The sequence below is a fragment of the Polypterus senegalus genome, chromosome 2 (assembly GCF_016835505.1).
Source record: "Polypterus senegalus isolate Bchr_013 chromosome 2, ASM1683550v1, whole genome shotgun sequence".
NCBI classification, from domain to species: Eukaryota; Metazoa; Chordata; class Cladistia; order Polypteriformes; family Polypteridae; genus Polypterus; species Polypterus senegalus.
This window is the reverse complement of record NC_053155.1, coordinates 104220550-104238587: the sequence shown is the minus strand read 5'-3', so window position 1 is coordinate 104238587 and position 18038 is coordinate 104220550.

The window sequence follows — 18038 nt, the reverse complement described above, 5'->3', positions numbered from 1 at the left end:
CCAACAGATGGCACATCACAATCATTTACAATAATAAAATCTACTATTACAAATATTTGTGATGTGCCATCTGTTGGAATGACAGACACATAGCAACCGGATGGATACACAGACACTTCAGCTTTTATTAAGGTGGATAGTACATTATTATGATAACATTACAGTTGTAGTACTGGTAAATTAAGTGACCTCAGGGTAACATGGTAAGTCAATGGTCTAATGCCTACATACTTCAACACGTTTAAAAAGGAAAACATATTTTGAGAACACACTACACTCAACTCATGTTAACCAGACATTTGTTTATAAGCCAAATTTAATTTCTTAAATGCATTCAAATGCAATTTGCATGCCTTACCGGAAAAGGCACAATCTCAGCTGCAGTCCAGGATGGTAGAAGCATGCAAAATTGCAACTTAATTACATAATTTATTTTCTTTTTAGGAAGTAATGCAATTTGACATTCAGCAGGTGGTGTCTTCACTGTAAATGTTTTTGAGCATGTGTCTTTACTTGCAAAATGTATGTGAGAGTGGTAAAATAACACTATGCTGTTAAATATAAAAGTTTCAAATATTTTATGCAGCCATCATGCTGTATGTATGAATTCTGACTATATTATAGCTAATATGAGTTGCTTCTGCATACTGTGTTATTAGAAGAACATATTAGGAACATAATATAACTGTGTTTTGTTTTTCAGTCTGGTAGTACGTGTACAGAATATTAAAAATATCTTAGAACTTCAATATTTTCAGATGTCTCTGTGATTAAAGATGATACATCAAAGCTCCAGATGTGAGTTTGCACATTAGATAGATAGAATTTCATTAGTCCCCTGTGGGAAATGTGAATTTTACAGAAACTCTTTAAATAAATAAATACATAGATAGATAGATAAGTAAGTAAATAAATAAATGAAAAAATATACAAACACACAAGTCTGAACACACAGGAATGACAACAACATTTATTTATATAGCACGTTTTCATACAAATGATGTAGCTCAAAGTGCTTTACAAGATGAAGAAAGAACAAAGAAAAATATAAAAATAAGCTTAGGCGTTATTAAGTAACAAACAATAAAGTAAGATCCAATGGCCAGGAGGAGAGAAACACAAAAAAAACTCCAGAGGGCTGGAGAAAAAAAAAAAAATCTGCAGGGGTTCCAAGGCCACGTGACTGCCCAGCTCCCACTGACTATAAAGCAAGAAAATGAAAAAAAAAAAACTGACTTTGCAGTCGCAGTCCCAGTGAGACATTATGCAGTCGTATTGCTTTTGGTATATAGGAGCCCCAGTTGAGTTTCTTGACACACTTCTGAATGATTCCTTGGCTAAAAGTACTCAGTGTTAGTTTGTCAGAGAGAAGTTGTGCAACATTGTTCATAATGGCAATCGGTTTTGTTTTTCTTTTGTCTTTCACTAGTACTTCCAGGAGGTCCAGAGTGTGTAATAAAACTGAGCTTGCTCTTTTTATTAGCTTGTTGATTTGGTGGTCATCTCTTGAAGTGATGTTACCTGCCCAGTACACCACAACATAGAAAATCACAATGGCTGTCACAGAGTTTTAGAAGATGTGAAGGATCTCATTTCCTGTAATAATTTAGACTCTGATGATATTATTAATGGCGTAGGCTTTTGTAGGTTAGGAAAACTGATTAATTCATTATTATTCTATATATTTTTTGCATTTCCCATGCTGTTTAGAGACCCAGTAATAGATGTTTGCCTATATTGGTGGCTTGAGTTAGGATATTAGGTCTGCTTTCCTGTTTGTAGAACCATGCTGCAGTACTGGACGTTTAGAGCACAGCTTGTGAGTGTCGTCACCATTTTGTATGCAAAATCGAGTGCTACACTGATCATTTAGTTTTAGTAAGGACAGTCTCAATTCTGGGGAACTATTGACTATGATTAATTCATGTTTGCTTGTGGGGAAGGAAGGTAGCCAAACACTGATTGCATTATTTCCAAATTTGTGCTTTTGCAGGCCATCATATCATTAACTTTTAGTGTATTATTGTTTTATTATTGAATGCAAAATCTCTATCAGCTAATATGTTTCTTGTCAATTTATGAATCTATGTGTAAAGCACGCTAATCCCAATGCAAATTATTGTTGTGTAATATACTGTATGTTGTCACAAGAATTGACAGGAGACAAAAAAGGTTTGGGGCAGCCACCCATGCCCTGGCTGCGAAAGGGTTGGATTCTGTGGAGTGTGCCTGGTTCCAAGTCCAAAACAGAACTGATGACATGTGGCCAAGATGGCAGCTTTAAAGGTCTGGACAGGAAGTGGCGTCATCATGGGTAGTAGAACCGGAAGTGACACAATTACATGCGATAGAAATGGAAGTGACATCATCTGGGCAGAAAGTGATGTCATCATGGGCATTGGAACCGTGTGGAATTTCCTGTGAATGGTCTGCAGAGGATTGGGAGAAAAAGTTAATGCACCTCACCACCCCCTGGTCAAATATGGAATTGTCACTATTCAAGCCCTTTAGCTGCCTCCCAATGTAGTAATTAGATTGTGTCTGATGTTCTATAAATGCACATAAATATTGGCATTTGGTTGAATGATGGAATTTTATTTGATGTGTCTCTAGATGGGTTCTGGTTGGCAGCAGGATTTGGGGAAGAATATCCCAATGCCTTCAGGCCCATGTTCCCCTAGACTTAGATCTGTCACAGACTCCATGTGACTGTGTAATGAAAAATAATGGGCTCCAAAACTAGATATACTTGGAGAAAATAATGTAATAAATGTCTCACTGGCATATGATGGTTTAAATTTAATTTTTGGAAATAGTATTACATATTATATTTTTTATAAATACTTTATGAGGTGAAAATGGCTAAGATGTTTAAAATAACAACCTAAGCAAAATTACCTATTCTTTCATGAAAATATGTAGATAAAATGAAAAAGAAAACATATGTCAATTAAAAAGACAGTATAAGTTTATTAATTACTTTAATAAAAAGCTAATGCATCGGCACAACTTCCAATAATAAAAAAAGCACTTATAATAATAAAAAAGCACTTTGAAAATGGCTTTCAGGCAAAACAGATCTATTAATATTTGATTGGAATCTTACTGCATTGACATGGAGGATGCCCTATAAAGTATCCCTTTCCATTAGACATTTGCTTGTACAACCAACATACTGTGACTTAATAACCTCAGTTGTATAGTTAGAGCAAATTAAAATATGGGATGTCTGCTGAAGATTAAAGCAAATCAGCCAATTTATTTATTTAGTGCACATAGAATAAAAGTTGTGCTGTCACATAGTTTTAAAGCATAAAAGATTGCAGACTGGATGGATGCTCAATAATTAAAACATACTTTTCCTATTTTTTGTGTTAATGTTGATTGTGTTAATATAAATTCCAAGATCTCTGTGTTTCAACCTTTAATTTGGTCTGCTGCTATAAACATAGCATGATAATTTGTGTACAGAGCTTAAGGATTATTCTGATGTCTTTTTTTGCCATTTTTGACACCTGGGACTATATACGTCCATGTTTTTAAGAAGTGCATTACCATTAAACAAGAATGATACAATATGCAAACATGCTTATTTCTGTGTGAACACTGCATAGTGTGTTTGCCTTATTTGTGTTGTATGTCTTTGTTGTATGGAATGTTCTGGTAAGCTTTCATTATAATCAATCTATATACTGTATATAATTCAATAAGGCAAGACACCCATGGAAAGCATGCCGGAAGGGGCGTGGATTCACTAAGCCACCGACAAGTGAGACACCCATGGCGCACGCAGGAAGGAGCCACACCCACCAACTCCAAGACCATTGGATACGACGACAACTCCCAGAGCCACGCCCACCAACTCGGACGTGACGACACAGAAAAACCGGTGTCATTTATATTCGTCTGTCGTAGAGGTCACATGCAGCATCAAACACGTTGACTGTTCATAGAGGCATGTTTCTCGCGGAGGTGAATCGCCATATGCAGCGTGTAAAACTGTTTACAAGGGGTATCCCTTGGGATCCTTAAAACATTCCTTTACAACTGAGGTTAAAACACAATGAAGTGAGCAGTCTTTAAAAAACGAGTTTTTGGTTACGACGCACGACCGCAGCACCATAGCAAACTATTTTATATGCTACATACAGCAATTCGCATCCGCGACAAACATGCGTCTTCTTAGATGCTCCTGCACTTTGTACACACCCCACTCCCACCTCGCTACCACCGTGGTCGAGTGTCTTGGTGGATTATATATAGAAAGGCAGCCAAAACCGCACAGAGCAATGAAAAGTCTACGTGAGTCACAGGTGCATCTGGACTGTGCAAAGACGACAACGACTCGATTCACGAGTTGGAGGTGGGCACATGAGCAGGCAGTGCATACTGGACGAGAAATCAGCAGACTAGCTACGGATTCTTTTCTTTAATTTTTCTACATTCTTTCCATGCAACAAATATTGTTTTTCCTGTTTCTTAAACATCAAAGAATTAAAAGTTACTTTTATTAGATTTTTGAGTTATCATTTTATGTGGTTATTTTTGTTAGGTTCTTCTTGGTTACTGAGTCTCTGCTTGTTTCTAAAGAAGTTTGAATTATTTTGGTTAGTGATTAAAACTGTTCAAAGATTTGTTAGACTTCTTTGGTTTTCAATGCTATTTTAATAATGCCTCACTCTCCCAGTCTGTTGCATACTCATTGAGATCAGAACACCCACAGTCTATTTAGAAACCTGTTTGTTCTAGTTTCTGTCTCAAAAACCTACTAACCTACCTGGTCAGCTGCTAATAACATCTAGCAGTTGCTGTGTCTCATATTGTCTGCAGGCTATACAAACAAGGCTGCTATAAATTTGTGGGCAGGCAGAAAGTGTCTTTAAGCATTGCATTATTATTTTTAGTTTTTGTTTTGAAGTTTGATATTCCAATGCTTTTGTTTTATTTGATTTTAAAGCACCCCATCCACATTCATTTCTCCTAAAGAATACCTTCATTTCCTGGTCTTCACCATAATCGTTGGCAACTGCTGCTGCTCTGTTCCTCCTTTTTTGGAGGATATACCAATAATCTTAAAGCACCACCACCAACATGTCCTGCTCTGCTGGCACAAAGGTTGTTCACCTCTGTTTTTTGGACTTGTAGCCCATAGTTAATTAGCTGTTCAGTGCTGTAATCATTAGAACTTGTAAATGTTGCAGTGAATGTCCGTTAATCCAGATCAATTTACCAAGGACTGTGTGAGCCAGGTGCAGTCTGGTGTTCTGGAACCGGCTAATGCACTGGCGTGACATCATACTATAGAAAGCCAGGATTCATTCTGATATCCAGTATTATCTAATCTCTCTTACTTGAACATGACTCAAATTCAGTCTCCAGGGGCCTCATTTATAAAGCTACCATATGTAAAAAGAGAGTCTCAAATATGCGTATGCAACTTCCCAGGCAAAGACGTGATTTATAAAAGAAATTTTGATAGGGAAGCATCTGTATATTTACAGCAACTCTGACACATGCATAATCAACATTTCGGGCATTTTGGACAAACTGGAAAGTGACGGCTCCCTTGATTAAGCTGGGAAATTTAGCCAAACCAGCTAAATGAACACTCACATTTACATTAATTCATATCACAAAGCTGCTATTAGAATATGCATTGACATGACAAATGATGAATATGATGTAGAAACTCTATTTTAGTTACTTTTTAAGAGGGCCATTTTTGTAAATTTGCACTGAATAACTTTTTTTTTTTTCAGTTTATATCAGCTGCTTGTTGTCCCTTCTCAAGTAACTGGCCAATAAATAAGGAATATCTTGGCCAAGCTTCATTTCATCATGCCTGCTGAGCCATTAATGACCGGTGAGGCACTAGTATATTCAGTTTTTGTATGGTGGAGGTGCACACAGATAAAACATAACATTTTCTTGCCAATATAAAAATGCAATTTGCAGCAGTGTCTTGTTCTTCTAATGTAATCAGGTCACTGCAGTCATACTACAATTAGGGTTGAGTGGTGGCTCTAAGGCTAGGGATCTACACCGGCAATAGGAAGGTTGCTGGTTCGAATCCCATAAATGCTGGAAGTGACTCTACTCTGTTGGTCCCTTTAGCAAGGCCCTTAACCTGCAATTGCTTTGTTATCCTGCATCCAGCCCTGCAAGCAAGTCTTCCAACTTATAGGAGAAACTCGGAGGTTTGTAGGAAGTTTTCGCACACCAGCCACTGTAAAAAAACTCACACTGTTCCAAAATGGTACTGAGGTGTCACCCGTTGCATGGCTGCACTTGGATCCCAATCCATGTGGTTTATTATTTGGTGAGTGTAGCAATGCGCTGTAATCAGCACATTCTCACAACTTCTCTCCACCTACTGAAAACAAAGCTTACTTTGTTAACCTCAAGTAGTTACATTCCATTAGAACAATAATTTATTTTTGTATAGCCTAAAATCACATAAGGAGTGGCTTTAACAGGTCCTGTTTTTTTGACTGCCCTCCAGCCTTGATTCATTAAGAGGTCAAGAAAAAAAAACTCCAAAAAAAAGACTGCAGGATAAAAATGGAAGAAAACATGGGAAAGGCAATTCAGAGAGAGAGAGACCCCTTTCTAGGTAGGTTAGGCGGGCAATGGGTGGCATAAAATGGGGTAAATACAACACACAATAACAGAACATAAGTAACTCTCTTCAAAGATTTAGATGGCCAATCTCAGGAATACAATGCAATATTTCAATAGTAATCTATATATATAATTCACTAAGGGCACGCAAGACACTGAGCGCAAGCAAGACACTGAGGGCACGCAAGACACTGAGCGCAAGACAGAGCCCTGCCAGCCAACTCTAAGACCATGGGATACGCTCGACAGAGAGCCCGCCAACTCTAACCCTCCTACTGCGTCATGAGATACGCACAACAGAGCCACGCACGCCAACTGTAGCCTTCCTTCCGAGTCCAGCGTCGCTCTCGAGGCACGCAACAACTCACCAAACACAGCCTCAGTCTCTTTTGTCTATGCAAAAGTCCACATACACCTCTGAGCCATGTTGACTTTTCACCACACGCAAGACAGAGAGCCATGATCACCAACTCACAGAGCCCCGCCCACCAACTTTAACTAAGGGCAAGCAAGACAGAGAGCGCACGCAAGACAGAGAGCCACGCCCGCCAACTCACAGAACCCCGCCCACCAACTCTAAGACCATGGGATTCGCACGCTTTTAGTGTATAAATGGATATAAATAATTGCGTGTAAACGATTCGCCAAAATCTGTTGTATGTAAACGATACTGTTTAAAACGTTATTGTTTTTTAATCAGAAAACCCGGTTTCCATGTCTACCTGTATTAGTTTAAATGGCACTTTTATCACTCGCAATAGGGCGGACGCGCTGACTTATCGTGTTGACTGGGCAACACAGTTAATACAGCGTCTATCTATATATGTCTATGTTTTCCGTAGCCTGCTACAGGAAGGTACTCTCTTGACCATTGGCATTGGTTTCGCTCCTTGCTATTTTCATTATACTGCAATGGTGGTTTCCTAAGCCTTTGTAATACTGAATTCCTTTCTCACTATTTTCCGTTCCTATTCTTACACCGCTGTATGCTACGGCATTCTTCGGCTAGTAGTACATTAATGCACAAGCCATCTGTGAAGATATAATGTGGCAGGCAAATGTTGCATCTCAATGGCCTAAGTCAGCCCTTGATTATTTTAATGCAAAATTGATTTGGCAGACATCACAGCACTGTATGTTATCAATGGCTTGTAGGTAAGGTAATTGGCTGAACCCTGTGTTTTTCATATGACCTGTACTATTCATTGTAAAGGTCTAATATCATTTGTTGTATATGGCCAGCCGTTTATCCCGGCCAATACCCCCAAGCCGCCAGGTGGAGCCCTCCTTGCAGTATGGAGGTCCCTCGAAGACCAGCAGGGATCATGGACATTGTAGTTTTTATATGCAGCCCTGCTGGATACCGTGGGGGCCACTAGGAAACGCTGCAGGGAGGAACAACGGATATTTTCCCTACGCCCCGGAAGCACACATGGACAAGGGGAATGACGTGCTTCCGGGGTGAAGAAAAGAACATTTTATCAGACCCAGAAGTGATACAGGATCACATGGACTGGGGATTGGGAACACTTCCGGGTCAGGATATATAAAAGGACTATTGGAGCTCCTAGATGGCTAGCTGAGCTGGGGGGAAGGGTGACAACGCGTCTGGGAGTGGAGGATTGGTTTATTGTGATAAGTGATTTATTTGTATGAATAGAGTGGAGGATTGGTTTATTGTGATTAGTGATTTATTTGTATGAATATAGTGGAGGAGAGGGTGCTTTGTGTACTGTGGCAATTGAATAAAGTCAAGTCTTGGACCCTTACCTGGTGTCTGGAGTCGTGGATAGGGGTTCAAGGGAGCGAGAGAGCCCCCTATCTGTCACACATTATATTTACCAGGTGATAGTGGCTACCCACTAAGATGCTGATGCCTATGCCTTTCCCAGACCTTCAGAGCGCAGAGGAGAGGCAGTATGATGCTGCATATGATCTTACACACTCTCCTTTCCAGAGTACAGCCAGATAATCTTAAATGCAGGTGGCAGGTTCTCAGCATGTCAGCAGGAAGGCTGCTCTAGCAGCCAATGAAGTGCTGCCATTTCGTGAGTGCATATTTATGAGTTGGACTAGAATGCTCCATATATCAGGGTGGCGTTCAAGGCATGTTCACCTATGCATATTTACAAGGTGATTGTGAGTTATAAATGGTAAATGGTTTGTGTAGAAATGTGCAGATGCTGGGTTTTATAAATTAGATTTTTTTCATGTATGCATTTCCTAGTTTTTTTGGTGTGTGCAAATTTTCATACTTGAATCCATGCAAAGTTTTATAAATGAGACCCCTGGAGCTATAATATAGATAATACAGATTCATTACTACTTTTACTTTTTCCAACAGAAACATAATTATTTAAATAGCTCTTTTTCAGTATTTATTTACTGTATATCATATCCTGGCAACACTGGATACAAGGAAAATTATTAAACAAAGTCCATTGCAGGGAACGCTCACTTGTGTTTCACCAGTTTAAACTTGGGATTCAACGTATACACATCACATAAGAAAAAAGGAGTACCTAGGGAAAGCTGGATGAATGATGATTTTATTATACTGAAAGGTAACAACAATACATTTCCTTTGCTATTAAAATCATTTTTTGCCTATGAGAATACTTTTCTTGAAAGGTGTAATCATTTTATTGTATTTTATAATTATTTCAGTGTCCTTGTAATGGGCTTCATGCATGAAATAAATAATATTCATTGAATAGTGATATTCACACTGAAAACTTTTTGCAGTGGTTGTGATTCAGTAAGTGTTAAGTGATGCTGAAATGCTGTTATTGTTAAACTCTTATTTCTCAGTGAGAAAGTTTTCACAATATATGGAAGTCATCTCACTTCAATATCTCAGAAGCAATGGTCTATTAAAACCTCATTAAAAGAGAACAGTTTAAGCATTGGAAACATAGGAGAACACATATATTTAAACTTGATAAATGGATAGTTACATTTGTAATATCATTAAATGATGATTCATAAATTATAGAACCACAATTATTGGGTATTTTGTGTAAGTAGTTCTGTCTAAAATGTGCATGTTTTTAAAGCAAAGTGTCTAGTATCTAGCCAGGATGCTGGGTTGCATGACAAGGTTTATTTTGAAGAATGTCATTTACTTGTTACACTTGCTGTTCCTGATCAGCTGAAAATATCTTTCCTGAGTGTCTTGTGACTATGTGATCAAAAATGAGTTGTTCTGACGTTTTAAAGAGAGTGTTGCCCCCTAAGCGGTGAGTCAGAGATACCTGGAGTTGTGGCAATCTACTACAAAAAGTAGGGTTGCCTACTTAGCCACAAGTGACCATGGGATGAAGATTAAAGCCACCATAAACACTGGCCCCTGATTACAAGAAAAGGCCTGAATATTTCAAACTTGTAACTTTCAACATCTTTTATAAATTTGTCTTTGTAAGTTTTGTGTTATTTTGACATGGGTTTTTTAAAATTATTTATCATTTTGATGTGATATGACACAGTTAATTTTACTTTCCTGTCTTTATTTTCTTTGTTTACATGATGCTGTTTGGACATGACCATGATGTGAGATGTGTGCACTGGTGATGTCAAGAAAGTGATGCTATAAATATGGTACCAGTTATACCATGCATTATCCCTTGGATGATATAAAATGTTTCAAATGATCTCTTAGAGTTGCTACAGTAGCTTCTTTTTCAAGTAGGCCTTAGGGTCAGATCTGTGCCTTTGGTTTTGACTTTGTTTTACTTTCAACTTGTCATGTACATTTCGTCCTGTTGATTCTGGGTTGGCTAGTTATTCTGTTATTACAATTTTGACTCCCTGCTTGTCATGACCATGTCTTTGTCTACATATATCATCTAATTTTTTTTCCATCACTCACAATAACTCCATGGATTCCACTTATGTCTTGTAACAAAACAAGTCTCATACCATAACCTCTTAGAAAGGCAGCAGCTTATAACAATCATGTAAAGGAGAGAGAAACCTGCAAAATGAGTGCCTAAGAAACAAAGCCAAATTTACTTGATATATTTCATTAAATGAGAAATGTCCAAAAACAAAGTAATCGGCAGAAAAACACTTACCAAGCAACTACAATTAAAGAATTAAAAAATCCCTCAGAAAATCAAAAACCAGAAACAAAGTCAAACATCCAAAAACTACCAATCAAGCAAAAATGTTGAAACACCAAAGTTACATACAGTAACAAAAGTTCAAAAAAAAGCTACACAACATGAACAGGACAGCTTTGCTTCAGCACTGGTCTGTGGCATTTAAGGTCTTTTTATAGGTCACTACAATCAGGCCAAACAGCTGCACAGCTGCAGTGTCAAGAGGCCCCACCCCCTTGGGTTCCAAATGCAGGCAACAGAACATATAAAAAACTAAACAGACAAAAGGGCAGAGAGAAATGAATTACTTAAAAATATAAAAATAATCTAATGAAAAACATTTAGAACGAGAAAGAAAATGATTAAAAAACATTTTCATTAACAAATATATCAAAAAATATACAAAAACAGCACAATAAATCAACATATATTAAAAAGTCTAAATCTAGATTTTAAAGCTGAAAAGAACAATAGTCCAGAGAGACTAATGTCTATTTTGTTAAGTCTTAAGGGGGTTCATAATTTGCTTTTTCCTGTTCTATTTAATTGTTACTCTGTGTTCTCCCTGCATTTATCTCTCCCTGTTTTTCTTTAATAATTCATTTATTTTGTATGCATTCAATTCCCCAGCATTATTCTGCATACTAGGACTAACAGTTTTGTGTCAATTTATATGAGAGTAGGCCATTCCTGTAAAATCTGTTATTAAGTGCTTCAAAGTCATTATTTTAGAGCAAGATATATTCTGGTAAGCAACACAATTGCTGAAACATAAGTGAAGAGTCATTTGAGAAAATGTCCATACTTTCCCTAAATCCAAGCCTTAATGAAGAGGAGGCAATCAAATTCATTGGGCATTGATCCATCTGGATTCAGAAACTATTTGCCTCAGTTTGAGAAGACATAACAAGCATTATAAGAAATCCATGGCATGGTTTAATCCAAGTGGATCTTAGGGAAGTCAAGGAGGGCCTATCGATGAGTGTATCATGATTTTGTAATGTCCTGATGAAAGCTAACACGTGTCCAGTATACATGCCACTTTCAAGTAAGCCATCCTCTATATGGGGCTTGCAGAACTAAATGTACTTTTCACATAATTAGAAAAGATTCATGTATTCTCTTTCACCTCTTATCTGTCATAATGATTTTGATTTTTATGTGCTATTCAACATTTTGTTTAAATGTTTGGTATTATATTTCTGTGGTTCATGATGTAAACAAATGGTCTTAAACTGTAGTATATTTTAAACTTTATTTATCGGTGCTTTGAAAAGCACCATGTGATGATGTGCTCTGTGCAATCTATTGATTGTTGGATTGACTGGTAGCGAGAGTGGGTGGCATCACAATATTGGACAGGGTTTTGTGTATGAACCCGTGGACATATATGCACCTCTCAGCATTAGCCCTGCATTGCAGGAAGTTGGTGTAGATTTCTATGAGTGGTCTTGTGCACCTATTCACCATCCTTTACCAATGTCAGATCAGTGTTAGAGTGTATAGTCTGACTTTAACAGTTAACAGTTTTAACCCCATATGTGCAACAAGCATGAAATTATGCTCCATTCAAATAAATTGACCATTTTCCAGCAATGGCTTGTGCTGTCAATTCCTCCAATGTTTACTCATCATCCCATTTTCCATTCATTTGTTTTACTATTCCTGACTGTTAAATGAAAAGATAGACATGTTCTGAAAAGTTTGGGCACCAGCAGGTGATCCCATATAATTGGTGGGGAAAATAACAAAAATAAAATAACAACAAAATGATAACATCTTTCCAGACACAAGTCCAAGTTCAGTCTGCCCAAAGATGGAGGTGGAGCTGGTTAAGATGTTTGCGACCAGAAACCAGAAGTAACGTCACCTGTCATCCTGCTGTTGATCATCGGATCTGCAGATAAAATAAGAGGAGAGACATAAGGTTACAACTTGGTGTGGAATTAATGTTTGACAAGCCGTGAAGTTGTCTACCATGCACATGTGTGTAACAGTGTGTAATACGTCTTGTTTGGTACTACTGTTTGAACACCTTGTGACATACATCTGATATTCTTTTGAAAGTTTATCATTGTATGTTTAATACTAAAAAGACGACAGCATTTTTAAAATATGTTTTTCTGTACTGTGTCAGAAACAGGGGTGGCCCACCAGGTTACTTTTCAAGGTTTCACCAATTATTAATCATTTGAACATACTTGAAATTGAAATTTCTATTTTACTTCTAATTTGTTTCCTGACTCTCATTTTTCTGTTTTATATTTTAATGAGAGTTGTTTTTGCATTCTCTTGGTTGTTGCACACATTATTTGCAGTATTTTCTGACATGTTTATAATTTGGAAAAAATATTCATTGTGAAATGTGCTATGATGCAACACTAGAAATTCAAATGCCAGCAGCCAAAAAAGTCACAGAAGGACCTATCTTGTGCCAGACAGACCCTGCAAAACATGGTGATAACAGCAGACAGCACAACATGGGCAAAGTTCATAAAAAGGAAATTATTTCAGTTGTGATAGTTTATATTCTAGGGGCACAGTCAGAGTAAAACGGGGTCTTTGTAACAGCATTAGTTCATTTTTATGCAAGCGCTATGGTGAAATTTTTACTAGTATGTCTTCCAAAAACTAAAGACACTGGTTTAGTACAAACAATAATGTATACAACACCACACATTAAATGTAACAATAGATAATATTCTAATACAATTCACACATCATGTACACTCTTACAAACATGAGAAGCTGATGAGTAGCAATATGACCCGAGAATAAACACTGTCCCTGAATTTGATTGGGCAAGTGTACGTGTTCTGGTACCCTTTGCTAAAATGAAAAAATTAGAAAAATGGCACTGCAGGTCAGCTAAAGTCTTTACTAATCCTGTTTGCTTTACTATGGCAATGTATGATATACACCAGTCAGCCACAACATTAAAACCAGAGACATGTTACGTGAGGACAAAATGTGATGGCTAGGTGATTCGGTCAGAACATCTCTAAAACAGTAGGCCTTATGTGGTGGTCACAGTTTGCAGTGGTTAGTACATACCAAACATAGTCCAACTGAAACTGTGAACCATTGAACTGGCAACAGGGTCATGCGCACCCAAGGCTCATTGATATGGGTGGTGACCGAAAACTAGCCCATTAATCCAATCCCACAGGGATGCTACTGTAGCACAAATTGTTGAAAAAATTAATGTGGGAGATGAGAGAAAGGTGACAGATAAGTTTGAATAGCTGGAGAATGGCTAGAGTACCCATGCTGACCCCTGTCCACCACTGAAAGCACCTACCTTCGCCACAAGAGGGTCAGAACTGGGCCATGGAGCAATGGAAGATTGGTAGCCTGGCCTGATGAATCTTTTTTTTTTTCTTTTAGATCATGTGGACAGCTAGGTGGGTGCACATTGTTTACATGGGGTAGAGAGTACAGTAGAATGCACTATGGGAAGAAGGGAAGCCAACAGAGGCAATGCGATCCTTTAAGCATTGTTCTACTAGGAAACCTTGGGTCCTGACATTCATGTAGATGTTACTTTGCCATGCACAACCTACTTAAGGATCGGTGCAGACCATGTAGATGTTTTCATGGCATCTTTATTTTTTCCCTGATTAAATTGTCCTTTTTCTGAAAGAAAATTTATCCTGCCGCACAGCAAACATTGTTCTGGAATGGTTTGAGGAACATGAGAATAAGTTCAATTCCCCAGATCTAATTCCAGTCGAGCATCTGTGGCAAGTGATCGAAAAACAACTCCCAATCCATGGAGCTACCACATTGAAACTTACAGGACTTAAAGGATCTGCTACTAACATCTTAGTGCCAGATACCACAGGACACCTACAGATCAACAGATCAGATATACAGTATTTTGGCAGCACAAAGGGGATCTACACAATAGTAGGCAGGTGGTTTTAATGTTGTGACTAATGGCTGTACATGTGCTAAAGAGAGAGAAGATTTGTCCCAGTCATATTGTCAGGTGACTTAATTACCTTCTGTAGTGCTTTTAAATCTCTCTTGAGCAGGCGTCAAATGTAGCCAATGATGATGGCTTTCGCTCTAAATTCACAGAAATTGGTAAACACAGACAGAAACGTTCAAGTAAAAGCTTTGGGAGCCTTGATGACAGCTGAGTTGTGTTATGACTACTTAAGATCATCAGTGATGGTGACTCCTAGAAGTTTAAAGTTCAAAGTAGAGTGGAATAAGCTCTGCCTCCTGCTTTCTGAAGCCAGTAACCAGGGGCCTCATGTTTAAACAGTGCGTATGCACAAAAATGTTCCATACTCCTATTTCCTTGCTCAAATCGTGATGTATAAAACCTAAACTTGGCGCAAAGCCATGCACATTTTCATGGTAGCTCAGACCCTGGCGTACGCAAGTTTAGATCCACATCCTTGAAGTGGCTTTACCATATACACTGAAATTACCCACATATTGTTTATTAGTTTAAGGCATCTGATTGTAATTAACCTGTAACAATATAATAGTCCAACTATTCCAAATACAATAGCTGGTTTAGCCTTGTTATTCTCACTGCATCTTCTTCTTTCATCTGCTCCCGTTAGAGGTTGCCACAGCGGATCATCTTTTTCCATATTACTCTTACTGCACCACTCGGAGTATTTATACTGTATCACTGAATCTGAGTGTGGAATCACAGCTCTACAGCAGCTGATCGGAAAGAGAATTATCAATATACAGCATCTAGCACATGCTACCTCACACAGCCATGCCTTTCCTATATGGACCTCGTGGTTCAGAAACAGTTTCATCCCAAGAACTATAAATGTAATCAATCAGTCCATCAAGTGCTCCTTGTTTGTACTTACTGTATAAGTACAATTACTTCTCTGTAAACTTGCGATACAGTTATAATATTGCACAACCTGGGCCACTTTATAAAGCGCGTATTTACATATGATAATGATATCCTTTTTAAGATGAAATGCAGCAAAATATGTTTATTATATTATACAGATAAAACTTTAACTTCATTTAAAGAATCTATATTGTTAATAATTAAACGTGAGGAAATGGTGTAGCAGCACTAGCAAGGTGTTGGCACTCTTTTTATGGATTGTTCCTGCCTCGTGATGTATTCTTGCTGTGGCTGGTGCGACACTGGAAGGATAGATGGATAGAATAATTAAACATATACTATGAAGATATTTCAATGTTCCTTAAAAGTTTTAAAGAATCGTCGCTCTAAGCTTACAGATGGCTTAATGTCTATAACAGAGCTGATTGTGTAGTGATTGAGTATTTGGAGAAAGAAAAGAAAGGACAGGAATTGGGGGTTAGTATAATTGAAAGAAACAGTACTGCTGCAATAAATTATTTCATCAAAGGTCTCGCAAGGTGCAGCAAGCATCTTCTGGGGAGGCAGGAACAATCTCTGGACAGGGCGCCAGCTCGTCACTATCACTGCGCCACTGTGTTCCCATGTTTAATACATGCTTTAATTCCTATCATCAGGAAAATTATATCAAGTATACATCTCAGTATTTCAATTATTCAGAGAGCTGTAATATCACAAATGTAATGGATTCTGCGTCCTGTCAGAGGAAGAGAAAGCCCGTTTAAGAAGCACCTAGTGATTCACACTCATAGAGCACATAGAAGAACAAATACAAAACAAAGCATTTAACGTGCTACTTTAGTTACAATGTGTTAGCGAAGCAATAATTTCTGAAAAGGCTAAATAGTTACACAATGATTTGTTGACCAAAACACCCAGTGCAAGTACCGACAAGCGAGACTTTAAAGCGAGTAGAGGGTGGTTTGATCATTTTCACTGGCAAAGTGGAATTCATAGTGTTATAAGGCACGGGGAGGCTGCAAGTTCAAATGAAACAGCAGCAAAAGCATTTGTGGATGAATTCGCAGAGTTTGTTGAAAGTGAAGGCTATGTCTCACAGTGTTTAATTGCGACGAGACAGGGTTATTCTGGAAAAAAATGCCCAGAAGAACCTACATCATCCAAGAGGAGAAGGCACTACCCAGACACAAGCCTATGAAAGACAGGCTTAAACTTTTATTTTGCACTAATGCAAATGGTGACTTTAAGGTCAAGCCACTTTTAGTCTACCAAGCTGGAAAGCTCTGCGTCTTTAAGAGCAATAATTGTGATAAAGTCTAAACTGCCTGTACAATGGAGGGCAAATAGCAAGGCATGGGTAATTTGGAACTTTTTTATGGATTGGCTGACAGAAGTGTTTGCCCCAACTGTCAAAAACTATCTTCAGGAAAAGGATCTTCCTATTAGATGTCTTCTCTTAATGGATAATGCTCCTGAGCATCCACCAGGTTTGGAGGAAGTCCCGTTTTATGTAATTTAGTTTATTTGTTTGTACTAATGATTTATACATTTTTTTCTATATTTTTCATCACAGAAAAACCCTTAAAAAATAAAATTACAAAATTTACATTCATTTCAATGGGAAAAATTGCTTTGGTTAGTGAACGTTTTGGTTAGCAAACAGAGTTGCGGAACGGATTAAGTTCATTAACCGAGGTTCCACTGTACTTTAAAAGTTAAAATGAATGACACTATTATGTTCCGCATGATTAAAAACTGCAAATAAAAGAAACACTGGCCATGCAAATTGCAAAACGTGGGATAACATCCAAAGTGAAAATGATCAAGACTATCTGGAATATTCTGCATCATGTGCCCAAGCACCACTCTCTCAAAACATTTCATTGTGTTTGGAGTGAGTACTACTGATCTGTAGTCGTTAAGGCAGTCCAGTTTTATTGTCTTTTTGAACAGATTCTCTCAGTGAGATGAATACATCAACTAATTAGTCGCTACAGGTATTTAAAACACCCCCTGAAATTCTTTTAGGTTCAGATGCCTAGAAGATATTAACTCATTTAAAAATCATCCTGATGCCTTATACAAAACCAAAAAAGGATGAACCGTGTGGTGTTTTACACTATTGAATGGCTTGTAGTTTATTGTACCATACATAGCTTGTTATGGAACATTTATTTATGCAGACAATAATACAAATCAATTAAAATTTCATGAAGAATGAAATATGCTATTTGTCATTTCACTCTTTTCATTTTACTGAACATGTTCTTCAGATTCTTCTTAATTCACTGCACTCTTATTGAATTAAAAAAATCTGGTAATTATTTTTTCTAACTAAGGGTCTTTACCAGCAGTACATAATGAACAATTGCCTTTAATATACTGTATATCTTTAGGAGTAAATTAAGACAAGCTTATATGAGAAGTATTTTGATGTTGGCAGTCTCATGGCAGTTAAATTATTCAGATCCAAGTGCGTTTTG